The sequence below is a fragment of the Peromyscus californicus genome, unplaced genomic scaffold (genome assembly GCF_007827085.1).
Source record: "Peromyscus californicus insignis strain IS unplaced genomic scaffold, ASM782708v3 Scaffold_4__1_contigs__length_199733344, whole genome shotgun sequence".
Lineage (NCBI taxonomy): Eukaryota > Metazoa > Chordata > Mammalia > Rodentia > Cricetidae > Peromyscus > Peromyscus californicus.
Window position 1 is genome coordinate 105,929,951 of NW_026294562.1, and position 14,808 is coordinate 105,944,758.

Here is a 14,808-nt window from a genome sequence, read left to right on the forward strand (position 1 = left end):
TTAAATCCAAGCCTATTTTATCCCAAACCCCTGGCTTATTTCATTTGAGGCTTGGAGATATTAGCAAATTGTAATCCCTCAGGAATCTTCCATGCTGGTTTGGAAAAAAAGAAAGACAGTTAATTAGAATAGATGACAGCGAATTTTAAACAGAGAAGTATGTACAAGGTGGAGATGAAACTTGATCAATAAATTTATATCAAGAAACATGGTCAGGGCTTCAATAGCAATGGAAGAAGATAAAATCAGTTTTCTTCCTTGGTGAAACTGAGTGTTTATAGATTGTCTGTCTACTGTCCAAAGTATGATTAATATCAATGCTGACCAGCTAACCTCCACCATCTGCACTGACAGTTACACATTTAGTTAGCTAACACTCTTAACTTTGACATCTGCTAATGTGACCATTACCTCGGGAATGTTAGGGACTCAAGCAGTTCCTATATGATTTCAATTCTTAGCTGACTGTTCTGATTAAGTTGACATTATCCAGTTCTGACATTTAGCTGTAACATATTACAAAGATCCTAATCTGTAAACGTGCATAAAAATCTGCCCTGTTTAGTCTGATAGTTTTAAAATATTGGCATTATAGAAGGAACTCTGAAGGCAAAGTGGTCTGATCCCTTCAAGAAATCTAGAGTTCTCTCTCTCTCTCTCTCTCTCTCTCTCTCTCTCTCTCTCTTTCTCTCTCTCTGAAAAGTAAGCATCAGGCAGGAGGAAAACCAGAGCTTCAAAACCAGAGCAAATAGCATCTGCTGTTTTGTGGGTTTAGTTCTGAATCTGGTGGCAAAGAGAAAATATGTAAAGGTGAGGAGCTTAGTTGATTGGGCATCTAGGGAGGTTGTTGGAAAAACTATGAATAGTCCAAGGGAAGCAAGAAGATGCTGACAAAGCAATGGGTCCCCTGCTGAGCCAGAAGCCTGAGACTTTGCTGAGGATCTCTGCATGGATGTGGGCCATCAGTGAAATACAGGAAGCATAGGGTAAATATATATTGGTGTCTTATTGCTCCCAATAACATACATTTAGCAGATAGGTTATCTTTTAATGCTTAACTCTATGTTGTTTATAAGTAACTTGCCTGGTAACAGTATGCACTCAAGCAATATTGTATTATATTATACTGAAAGATTTATCTTGGCTTGGCAGGGGCCAAGAGGTAGCACTTAAACACCCAAAGAGAGTATAAGTGCGGTTACCATAGTGGACATTGGACAGCCACCAGAGTAGCTTGGCTCATGTAGATTGCATTGGCCAGAGGATTGTAGACTTTTTTTTTTTTTTTTTTTTTTTACTAAACTCCTTGATTTTTCATAAACCAGAAGATTCTAGGTCAACGGAAGACAAGTTTAATCTGAATCATAAAAAGAGGCTCATGGCCCTACCAATCAGTTCTCAGACTTGAGACTCTTACAGAACACCCTGTAAGGGGAGACTGGGTACCCTTAAGGAAAGATACTACTAAAAAATTCATGTGATTAATATTTTGTCAGGATTTTCCTCAAAGGACACATAGCCTTTTATCTGAGTGACTGGACTGAGGAGAGAAAATCAGAACCTTTGGATACTACAGAGGCACAATGCCTCTGAACTGATCCTAGTTCTTAGGGATCCAAAACACCACTGTGGTCCACAGAGGAGGGCCTATGGAGGCCAGGCAATTATAGAGTTTTTATCCCAGGTTCCTCTGGAAATGGATCTAATAAGTCCTTGGACATGCCCTGTGGTCATTCCCCCGGTTACTGAAGCATAACTCTAGTAGGTAACACCGAGCAACTGACAGTCTCCACACTGCCTTTCTAACCTGTAGAGGACTGATCACCACCTTGGTGAGAAATAGTACTCATTGGCTGAGTGGAGTTGCCCCTTCCTTAGGAAAATGACAGATCCCCAAACAGTGCTTTGTTCCAGGAAGGATGACAGAGCTCAGCGTCAGCATCGAGGATCTGAAAGATTCCAGGGTGGTGTCCCATTCCCTTCCATTCCAATTATTTAACCTGCTTGTTCAGGGACACAGAACCTAGAGAACAAGAGGAAATCGTCACAAGTTTGAACAGGTGATATTTCTGACCGCAGGTGCCATACCAGGTGTGGTTTCATCAAATAAATTAGCACAGCAATTGAATTCAGCAAATCCGATTTCCTGTCCGTCCGTCAGTCCCCGTCCCCGTCCCCCCGTCCCCGTCCCCCCGTCCCCCGTCCCCTCCCCCCCCGGCTAATTTTCTTTCAGCTGGTACAACTAGCAACACACCTTTACAGTCTTTCCCTAAGCAAGTGTCACTTTTCTACCCTATGTCATAATTTAGTACACAGAGATCGCCGTCACTTTTTCCGTCTTCAAAATGCCACTCTGTTCTGTTCTGTTCCTGTTATGCTATCTGTTCATCGAGTGGACAAGAAGTAGAAAGTATTTCAGGCTTATTGGTTAAGATATGTGTCAGGCCCTGTGGTCTTAAGAGTGGGAGAACTATCCCTGACCCCCCACCTGCAACACTTGGGAGAACAGGCTCCACACCTCGCCAGGGCAGCACTATTGAGCGGAGGTGTGGGTGAGCTAGCCCCCGAAGTTGTGAGTATGGGAGAACTGCCCCCATTTCTCATCTGTCCTTGTGGCATAATGGGCGGGGGAAAGAAGCCCATCATCCCGCCCCCATCAACGCCTGGGGCATGTGGGGGAGCTGGGCCCTGTTGTCTTTAGAGTGAGAGAGCTATCCGTGATCCCCACCAGCTGCAACACTGTAGGAGAGCAGGCCCTACACGCTGCCGCCAGGGTAACTACAGCAGAGCCAACCCTGTTAGCGGAGATGTAAACATGGGACAGCGGTCTCCATTTCCCATCTGGCGGACGAACCCTACAGCTGCCCAGGCCCAGACCCCAGACCCAGGGTTATGACTTGGCCTGCCCCAACATCCACCCTCATCTATTATTTGCGAAGCACGTGAAGGGACCTGACCCACAGACCCACAGCTGCCGGTTCTCCACAACACAGGGCACCCGCGGGATGTCCAAGAAGAGTCCTAGTGGGGGCCCAACATCAAGGAGAGGAGACCAGGGGCCTCGAACCAAACCAATGGCTCTTTGCAATGAACACTTGCAAGTAGAGATGTATGGACCAAGGAATATATGGTGTGACTTGCAGCTTCCATGACAAGTTTTTTTTTTTTTTACTTTTCTCATTTTTTTTCTTCATTTTTTTCTCTTGAATTTTGTTTTATGGGTGTGTGTGTGTGCAGGTGCACAGGGCAGATGTGAAGGGACGGGGAATGACATGAATGGGATCAAGATACATGATGTGGCCGGGTGGTGGTGGCGCACGCCTTTAATCCCAGCACTCGGGAGGCAGAGGCAGGTGGATCTCTGTGAGTTCGAGGTTAACCTGGTCTACAGAGTGAGAGCCAGGACAGGCACCAAAACTACACAGAGAAACCCTGTCTCGAAAAAAACCAAAAAAAAAAAAAAAAAAAAAAAACCCAAAAAAAGTGATGTGAAAAACACAAAGAATAAATACATTTTATTAATAATAAAAAGATATGTGTCTGAACATGGGAAAAGTTTCAACAAAAATTCAGGGATTTGGGGCCAGAGACATGGCTCAGTAATTAAGAACATTTACTGCTCTTACAGAGGACCTGGGTTTGGTTCCCAGCACCCACACGGCGTCTCACAGCCATCTGTAACTCCAGTTCCAGGGGATCTGATGTCTTCTTCTGACCTCTTTGGGCACTGTTCGCATGCACAGATATATACACATTTATATGCAGGCAAAGCATACATGTACATAAAATGAAAGTAAATTTTAAAAAATCCAGGGACCTTAATGAAATTTCTAATGCTCCTTTGCTGTGGAAAAGGGGTGCAGGATAAGATGATATATATGGCTTATCTTACAATTAAAAAAAAAAAGATACACTACATAGTAGGCTCCTTTGGGTTTTGGAAGTGACGTTCCTCAATTTTCCTGCTTGTTCCATATTGAGAGCCGCTGGTAGTGAAAGTCTGTGAGAGTATACAGCAGTGACAACTAGTGTTCAGAAGGTCAACCTATCAGAACTAAGGAAGGGTTCTGTTAGAGGAAACCATCATGCAAGGCGTTATGGAATTACTGCCTTTTGAATGAACTGGCTGTCTCTTGTAAAACTTCTTGTGCAATAACAGCCATGATTCTCCCCATTTACCGTGCATCTCCATGTTATGTGTACATGTAATCTCATGACTGCATCTCAGTCTTGGGCACAACTTTCCCTATACATTTGGGGTAATTAGACAACTGCCCCAGCTGTGTTTGTTTTTCATAACATATATCTGGCCAGGGCCATTCTCCGGACAAAAGTATTTCAACAAAGATACCTTTTTCCAAGGACAAAACTGCACATAGATAAACATTAGCTCATCTCACTCACAGATAGAGAAAAGAACCACTAGCAATTAAATCCTCAAGTCCTTACCTTCACCCCAGGTTATTTACACAAGACCCTAACTTAAGAGATTTACTGCTCACATTCCTGGGAGGATGTTTTAGCCATTTGCTAGATATTGAGTTAAGGCAGTTTTCTTCCCACTGACCCAAGGAGATTGCCTCCAGGCCAGACAGGGCAAAAGGTGTCAAGCTTCTTTCTTGTGCAAATTAAGTTTTTATTCCTCCTCAGCCAGGTGGTATTCCTAGATTACTCGGAGTGAAAGTGCTTTTACTAACCAAATACTACATTCTCTGATATAGGTTGCTTAGCCACCTAGCATATGTCCCCCTCCCCATCAGAAAGCAGCTGCAGCTGGGATGAGCGGGAAAAGTGGCACCAAAGACAGTTTACTTTCTTGTGACTTATTGACCCCTAACATTTTACCTAGCCATTTCTAGATTATAGTTTGAGCACATAAATTCCCTAATTGATCTTAGCCTTTAGTTGACCCTACCAGAGAACTCCCCTTTAGTCACCCCCCTTTTGGGTTGTAATTGGAAGCTGACAATTAATTGCTTTATGTGTGGGTCCTTATCACCTCTCTCTGAGACCCTGAAAACTTCAAGCCTTGCATTACTTTGCCAAAGAATTACTGTGTGGGTATATATGCTGCTTCTCTGAGAGCACTGGGAGAATAGGATTGATGGAGAAGAACAAAGATAAAGACAGAGATGGAAAGAACTAGGTAGAATGATGAGAGAACAGCAGGAGGGACTGAGAGCAGGAGGGACCGAGAGGAGTTAAGTAAGAGAGCAGAAAAGAAACTGTGTAGACAGAATCGCCATAGAAGAATAAAGTGAATGGACTAAAGAACTCAGTGTGCTTAGATTCACTGAATATCCCTCAGATTAGACTCCTCAGCTGGTTGGTAGATTCTTCCACGAACCCTGGGAGCAAACAATATAGGCTGGACCTATTATTGTTTGCGTTAGTTCCATATGTCATTCTACCTGAAAATATGCTGCTAGTTTTGAATGGATGCTACACTAAGAGACTTCTTTGTACCAGGTCCAGGCTACTCTGCTATTTGGACCATGTGCCACAATTTATCAATGGTGCCTGACATTCCAATGGCAAATAGAGCTGCTGTTTGGAGTCTTTGGTAAACTTCTATGATGAATCACAGAAGAGTCCTTTAGAATCGTGAAGCAAAGCACTAATGTCTTCTGTGGACAATCATTTTCATTTTTTATAAAACAGCTGTGACTAGCTAGTAGGCCACAGAGATTGAATGCCTAGCCATGGGGCACCAACATACCAACGAACCTGAGCTGCCCATCATGCACTGAGTATCAGTTGAACCATCAAGCCAGAAAGCTGAGTGTACCCAGCAGTATCAAATGGAAGTGGTATACACATGACTAGGCTTGCGTTGACTCTGAAGGCTAAGTTACACGAAGACATCACCCAAATGTTTACAGTTCCCATCACTGCTACAATACTTTCTTGCTCCCAGCCTGTTCCTATGGCTTCAGGGGTTGTTCCCTACAACTCTTTGACAGAGAAAGAGAAAATTCAGGCCTTATTTACAGCTGTTTCCTTGTTTCCCCAGGACACACAGGCATCTTCAGGAGGTGCGCAGTGACTGCACTATATCCCTCTTTATGGGACAATCAGGGAGGATGTCCGAGAAAGAAACCCTCTTACTGGCTAGCACGTCACAGCACACCTGGCTCTTCACTTCTGCGTGGAATGACCAGACATGTGGTTCTATGGAGAGCTGTAGGCTGTGGTTGCTGGTTTGGTTGGATGGTCAGAGACTTGGGAGGAACATAATTGGAAATTAAGGACTAGGCATGCACATAGACCTTTCTTAGTGGGTTATGTTCTTATTTCATTTCTGTTGATACAATACCCTGACAACATGCAACTTAGGAAAGAAAGGGGATTATTATTACTTTTCAGTTTTTATTTACTTTTTCACACAATACATTTTGATCATATTTTGTCTACTCTCCCCAACTCTTCCCAGATCCTATCCACTTCCCTAACCACCCAACTTCAAGATTTTTCTCTAAAAGAAAAAAAAAAAACCAAAATCTAAGGGGAAAACAACAAAAAAACTAACTAAACAAACTAAAAGAAAATCAATAAGAAAAAAAAAACCAACCAAACAAACAAAAAACCAAAACCCAAACCCACCAAAGCCAAAACAGACAGACAAACAAGCAAGCAAACACAAACAGACAGTGCTCACACATAAAGCCATAAAGTCTTTCAACTCCTGGCGTGGGTCCTGCCCTGGAGTGTGGTTGGGATACCCAGCAACACCCCATCGGAGAAAACTGATATTCCCTTTCTCATCAGTTATATTTTCTTGGTTATGGATGGGACTTCATGATGTGCAAATTCACATGCCTATCTACACTCACCTCCATACTCTTACACTCACACACATTCTCACAGTTACACACACCCTCACACAAACACACTCACCTATTCTTACACACTCACACAGCCATACACACTTATACACATAATCATGTGCACACTTAAACTCAAATAATAGCACCCCCCCCCATACACACCACTACCACTCACACAAGCACACTCAACATTCACACTCAAACATATACTCGCCCCTCTTCCTTTACTCTCGCACAGTCTGTGTTGGTTCTGTTTCTTTCAAGAATCATGATTACTATAGCAGGCATTGGTGTTTGTGATGAGAATATTTAATTTCTGCTTAATAGGAAGGTTTACTTCACATGTTTAGTCCTAGTAAGCTGCTTATAAGTTACTTTTCTTGCAATACTAGGTACTCAAAAGTGTTGCATGGGATTAAGCTGACATTGGATAGAGTTACGCTACATAAAGTATTTGCCATCAATTCCTCAAAGCCCCGATAAAGGGGTTATTGGCAGATATAGCAACTATTTATTGGACAGATGTTGTAGAATAAATCTCAGTGACCTACCAGAGACACAAACAGATAAGACCCTTTTCTCTACTTTCACGGAGCCTCCTGACAAGGATCGCAGTTATGACTGTTGGTTGTCAATTTTATTACTCCTTATTCTTTCAATTCATACATTAATTTTCAAATTAGAAGTCTGTAGAATAAAACCAGCATCAGAATGAATGTCTGAGGTCGTTTGGGTGATCTAATCTAAACAATGGTGATGCAGACTTTTCCCCGTTTTGGGGCTGAAAGCCTCACTCATGCTAGGCAAATTCTCTACCATTGAGCGGTGTCCCAGCCCAGATCCATCCATTCAAAAAGCTCTAGGAAGAGCAATGTACTTCCTGTGTGATCTAGCCCTGTCTCTCAAAGCCAGTCCTGTGAAGTCTATTATTTGAACCTTCCAGTTTGGTGAATATAGTATATGTCTCCATTAACTTCTCTGATTTCTTTTGAATATGGGATACGAGGTGCTGTGGGATGGTCTGTATGTCAAATATGTTGCTGATTGGTCAATAAATAAATCACTGATTGGCCCGTGGCCAGGCAGGAAGTATAGATGGGACAAGGAGGAGAATAGAGCTGGGAAGTAGAAGGCTGAGTCAGGGAGACATGCCAGCCGCCATCAGGACAAGAAAGATGTAAAGTACCGGTAAGCCACAAGCCACATGGCAAGGTATAGATTAATAAAAATAGATTAATTTAAGCTGTAAGAACAGTTAGCAAGAAGCCTGCCATGGCCATACAGTTTGTAACCAATATAAATGTCTGTGTTTACTTGATCGGGTTTGAGCGGCTTGGGACTGGCGAGTGAGAGAGATTTGTCCTGACTATGGGCCAGACATCAGTTTCTTTTTGGTTTAAACATTGTCTTGTAGTTCTCAGCATACAGAGTCTGTGCATGCTTAATCAAATTTCTGACTACACTTTTTTTTCCTTGCAGCTATGGCTTTAAGATTTAGGGTTTTCAACAGATAATTACTATTATGTGGAAATAAAATTCACTTTGTCAATTGACTTTGTGTGCTTGCTAAAGTCACTAGTCAGTTACAGTATTATAGAAGAAGATTCCCCGGGGGGAGTTTTCTATGTAGGAAATCACGTTATCTGCACTTAGGGCCAGTATTAATTTTTTCTTTTGGGGCCACTTGCTATGTAGCTCAGGCTGGCCTCAAACTCATGCTTCTCCTGTCTCAAGCTTATGAACCTCTTGGCTAAATGTCACTTAGTTGTAGTATATTATTTTTCCATATTATTACACTTGCTAATATTCCACTGAATATTTTTGTATGTCTATTTATGAGAGATATTGGTTTAGACTTTCCTTTGTGTGATACCTGTATTTTATATTACTATAAAAGTAATGTTGGCTTAAAATGTGAGCTAGGAATTATTCCATCTTCTTTTGCTGTCTGGGAGAGGTTCTCTCTCTCTCTCTCTCCTCTCTCTCTCTCTCTCTCCTCTCTCTCCCTCCCTCCCTCCCTCCCTCTCCCTCCCTCCCTCCCTCCTCTCTCTCTCTCTCTCTCTCTCCTCTCTCTCTCTCTCTCTCTCTCTCTCTCTCTCTCTCTGTCTCTCTCTCTCAAAGTGAACAGATACTTTGTAGCTCAGACTGGTTTGGAAATTAATATATAGACCAGACTGGCTTCAAACTTGTGGTCCTTCAGTCTCATAGAATTATATATGTCCCACTATTATATATGTTTGCTGGAATAATATATGTCCCCATTATGCATGGCTGTTTCTCTTTTTGTGAGATCATCTTGCTCTACAGCCTAAATTGGTGTCAAACTGGTGATTCCTCGGCCTCAGCTTTGCAAGTGCTGGATTACAGGCATGTGCCACAGTAGCCAGCAACTCATTTCTTCTATTAATTTAAGTGTTTCAAAGAATCCATTAGTGAGCCGGGCGGTGGTGGCGCACAGCCTTTAATCCCAGCACTCGGGAGGCAGAGCCAGGCGGATCTCTGTGAGTTTGAGGCCAGCCTGGGCTACCAAGCGAGTTCCAGGAAAAGGCGCAAAGCTACACAGAGAAACCCTGTCTTGAAAAAAACCAAAAAAAAAAAAAAAAAAAAAAAAAAAAAAGAATCCATTAGTGAAAGTATCTAAATCTGGGTATTTCTTCTTCACAAACTTCATTAAAACTGTGGATTTAATTCAAATAGTATAATACTATTCAAACAATCCATTTTATCTTGGTGAGTTTGGGCGGTGGTTTGTGATTTTCAAAGAATGAGTCCATCTCACGGAAGTTGTAGAACTTGTGTATATAAAGTTGTTCATAGTGTTCTCTAGTTAGTCTTTTTTTTTTGTTGTTGATCTGTGGTAATATTCCTCATTTCATTCCTTGTACCTATGTCTTCTCTCTTCCTCTATTTATTAAATTTTATTAATATTTTTCTTCTTTTTTTATTTAAAAGTTTTTTCATTTTACATATAAACCACAGTTCCCCCCTCCCTCCTCCCCTCCTCCCACTTCTCCCACCTCCCCCTTACTCTGTCTCCCAACCACTCCTCAGAGAAGGTAAGGCCTCCCATAGGGAGTCAGCAAAGTCTGGCATATCAAGTTGTGGCAGGACCAAGCCCCTCCCCACTGCATCAAGGCTGAGCAAGGTATCCCTCCATAGGGAATGGACTCTAAAAGCCAGTTCATGCACCAGGCATAAATCCTAGTCCCACTGCCAGGGGCCTCACAAATTGCCCAAGCCACACAACTGTCACCCACATTCAGAGGGTCTAGTAATTTTATTAGTATTTTAAAAGTATGATTTAATTGATTTTCAGGGCCTTGCTTGTTGTCTGTTTAATTGATTTCTTCATTATCTCCTTTCTGCCTGCCTTAAGTTTCTTCTGCCCTTACTCTCCAGTTCCTTAGGGTGGAAGGCTTATTGATTTGAGCCCATACTCTGCTTCAGTTACATTAAGCTTGTGGGATTTCACTCTTTGAATCAGGTAATGGAATTGTGTGGTGATCGTCCCACATGTATTGGAAAAGGACATGCACTGTGCATTGTTGCTGGGCAGAGCACAGAGTCGATCAGCTTTAGCTGGGTGATGGTTGGCAGAGCACTGGGTCTACCAGATTTAGCTGGTTGATGATGGTTGGTAAGCACTGAGTGATCAGAACTGGTTGGTTGATGTTGGGCAGAGCACTGAGTGATCACATCTAGCTGGTTGATGACTGTTGGCAAGCATGGAATCGATCAGTCTATCAGATCTAGCTGGTTGATGATGATTGGCAGAGCACTGAGTCCATCAGTTGATCAGGTCTGGCTGGTTGATGGTTGGCAGAGTACTGAGTGGATCAGATCTGGCTGGTTGATGGTTGGCACAGTTGTTTTACAACCTCTCCCGATTTTCTGCCCACTAATTCTCCTGATGACTAACAAAGACACGCCTGTTGATGTCTCCAATTATGACTGTGGATCTGTCTCTATCTTCTTTCATTTCTGTCAAGTTTTTTCTCGTGCATTTTGAACCTGCTTTCAATGCGTGCACAATTAAGTACATTATGTCTTCTTGGTGGATTGACTCTTTTATCATGGTAATTCGTCCCTTTCTTTGAAGTCTGCTCTGTTTGATGTCCATGCAGTCACTCTGGCTTGCTTTTGATTACTGTTTTCATGGTATATCTTCTCCCATCATTTCACTTCTAACCTATGCACATCATCAGGTTTGAAGTGACTGTTTCACAAAGCATATAGTTGGATCATATTTTTTTTTTCCTGCTTTCTAACATCTCTTTTGTTTTGATGTGCTTGTACCGGTTTATGTTTGAAGTCATCACTGACATATTTACATTTAGGCTTTTTTACTGTATTATTTTTCTCTTAGTTTTCTTGATTTCTTTTGGATTTTTTTGAGCTTTTTAAAGGTTTATTGTGTTTTTGCCATGTCTTTGCTTTTTAGTTGTTGCTTCAGGACTTAAAACAGATGTCCATCTTGCTTTGTCCAGAAACAATATCTTATTATTTCGAGTGCAATGTGCAAATATGCTACCCAGGTCCCTTCTGTCCTTTTACTGAAAATCCATCCCAGAGTGCTGACCCTTCCATTTTCAACAGTGAAACGTATTTTAAAGAACTTAAAAATAATTTATTACGATTACCGAAACAGTTTCCACTTCTGCTGTTTCTTGATTCCCGAGGTTGCGAGTTCCTTTCTGGCCTCATTTCCACTGTCTGAAGAACGTCCCGGAGCAGCTCTGTGAGCACAGGTACTTGGGAGAAATCCCTTAGCTCAGTTCATCTGAGAATTTTCATTTGATCCTCTTTCCTGAAGGTTCTTTTCACTACACTCAGAATTATGAGCTGACATTTCTTTTCTTTCAGCACTTAGAAACGCTATGGGTCCTGACACAGTCATTTGAGTCATTGTTTCCCTGTAAGCCATGTGTTGTGTTTTCCCCTGAATACTTTCAACTAAAAGAAAAAAATCTTTAATGCATGTGTATGTACATATTCATGTGTGCACACGTGTAGGTGCACTTTCGTGTGTGTGTGCACGTGCGCGTGTGTGCATGTGGAGGCCAGAGGTTAATGTTGCGTGTCTTCCTTCATCATTCTCCACCTTATCTTTTGGGTCCAGGTTTCTGGTTGAACCTGGAGCTCATCAATTTGGTCAGACTGGCTAGCCAGTGAACTCTGCCAGTTTCTACCTCCCCAGCCGTAAGATTTCAGGCTTACACCCTGTTAGATGGTCCCGTGACCCCCGAGCCTCCAGTCCACCTTCCCAACCATACTTCCTCTGGCTGACTACGATGAATACTTTCATCAGCTTACTTTAGGCCCGCTGATTCTCTTCCTTTTCTTCTACACCTGGCCTGGCCAGCGGGTTTTGAGGCTACTGGTTCCATTTACTTTAGTTGTTATGTTTCACTTGCATCTGCTTTAAATCTATTGATTTTCTCAGACGTTCTATCTTACCAGCTGCTCCGAGCTTCTGTTCTTACTTTTATAATAGCTGCTTTAAAATCTCTATGAGACAATTCCCATATCTATGTCATCTCAAAATTGGCTAAATTGAGATTACTGTTTTTTCTTTTCTTTTTTAATATTTTTGGTTTTTCATGTGCCAACTATCCTGGATATATTTTTAATATAAGGTTCTACCTGGCAGTGGTGGCTCATGTGTTTAATCCCAGCACTTGGGAGGCAGAGACAGGCAGATCTCTGAGTTCAAGGCCAGCCTGGTCTACAGAGAGAGATAGATCCAGGAGGACAGGCTTCAAAGCTACGGAGAAACCCTGTCTTGATAAACCAAAAAAAAAAAAAAAAAGGAGGGGTGGGGAGGGAGGCGCTGGAGAGATGGCTCAGTGGTTAAGAGCACTGGCTGTTCTTCTAGAGGTCCTGAGTTCGATTCTCAGCAACCACATGGTGGCTCACAACCATCCATAATGAGATATGGTGCCCTCTTCTGGCCTGCAGGCATACATGCAGACAGAACACTGCATAATAAACAAACAAACAAACAAACAAACAAACAAACAAACAAATAAATCTTAAAAAAGGAAAAATAATATATATATAAGTTTGGGTATTATTTAAATCCTAGAGCATTTTTGAAGACTGGCTTTATTTTCATTTATTTAGTCTTTACTTTTTTTTTTTCCTTTTGAGACAGGGTTTTCACTATATAGCCCCCACTAGCCTGGAACTTTCTGTGTAGACCAGGCTGGCTTTGAACTCACAGAGCTCTGCCTGCCTCTGTCTCTGATATGCCACCACCTCTGGCCCATTTATTTATTCTTTTGTGTGGTGCTGAGAATTGAACACAGGGCTTTACGAGCTTTAGGTGAGGGCTCCGTCATGGAGATATATACTCACACCAAGTTGGGTATAGACAGCAATCATGAACACCCATTTGTAGACTGCGGTCCCTAAACTGGTTTTCAAAGACTTTGTAAAGCTATTTGGATCTGTTCTGCCCATGTGTCACTGGATGGGTCTAGGACCAGGCCATGGTCTATTTCTTAGCTTGGTTCTCCAAGCTTAGGGTCAGACCTGAGCATGTGGTACCAGGGATGTCTAGGCATCACATGTTCACCAACAGCTTTATGGGTTCCCTGTCAAGAGTTCCTCCCTCGCACTGTACAGCTCATGTTTTCTGTTTCCCCGAGAACCTCTTTTGGTTTTACAGTCAGAAGCCTCAAGCGTTATTTACCACTCTCTGACAGAATCTTCTGCAACTATACAAACTGCTTCTGAGGCCGATGGATGGGAAGCTGGAGAAAGATGCAATGGGCTCCCTCCATTCTTGAGACAACGCTCCAGTCAGCGGAGCAGCCCCCGTGTGTCCTAGTTAGGGTTAATGTTGTTGTGAAGAAACACCATAACAAAAGCAAGTTGAGGAGAAGAGGGTTTATTTGGCTTACACTTCTGTACCATTGAAGGAAGTCAGGACAGAAACTCAAGCAGGGCAGGAACCTCGAGGCAGGAGCTGATGCAGGGGCCGTGGAGGAGTGCTGCATGTTGGCCTGCTCCTCATGACTTGCTCCTTCCTTATGGCTTGCTCAGCCTGCTTTCTTGTATAACCCAGAACCACCAACCTAGGAATGGCTCCACTGACAATGGGCCTCCCCCTATGAATCACTAATTAAGAAAATGCCCTACAGGCTTGCCTGTAGCCTGATGTTATGGAGGCATTTTCCCAGGCAAGGCTCCCTCCTCTCAGATGACTCTAGCTTGTGTTGACATAAAATTAGCCAGCATACCTCAGACTGTGTATCTGTGGGCCTCTGAAGTCCGACCCTTCTAGAAGGTCCCTTTCCTGTTCTTTTCACAGGAAATAGTTGGTTGTCCTGTGCACTCACTTCTGGATATCCAGGTTCCCTTGAGCAGAGGCTGTGGGATCTCCAACAGTGAAAAAGAAGTATGCCCAGCGTCACCTCAGTGGGACTCTAGGTTCATGTCCGTATCCCCAATCTGCCTGCTTAGGTTTGCTTTTAGAGCGTGCAGGACTCTGCTCTATACATTCTATCAAGTTCTGCAGCTGCTCCTTTCTTGGTTTCAGAACCTGAAAGTTCTTCTAAGAGCAATTACATTGTGCCATGTTTGGTTGATATCCTTGGGAGGTCTGCCCTTTTTTTAAGGGAAACGGAGGGGTAGATCTGGGGGAGAGGTGGAGGGAGGGACTAGAAGGAGAGGAGGGAGGGGAAACTGCAGTTGGGATGTAATATATGAAAGAAGAATAAATAAAAGAGAAGAGAAAAGAACAATTGCAAGCAATAAAGGGAAAGCGAACTTAAGTCAGCATTTTTACATTGCGTTAATACCTCCAAATCTTACCTCTCCCAAGAGTAGGACTGACAGACTCTATGCCCGTCCTGTCCGGATATGGCAGTATACACATGGACTAGTCTTGCTTACAACAATAAAGCCCGATTGTTGTGATTGTTCCTACAAGCCTGAGGAGCTTGGAAACGTGGGGCCCAAGAACATAGGAAGCGGC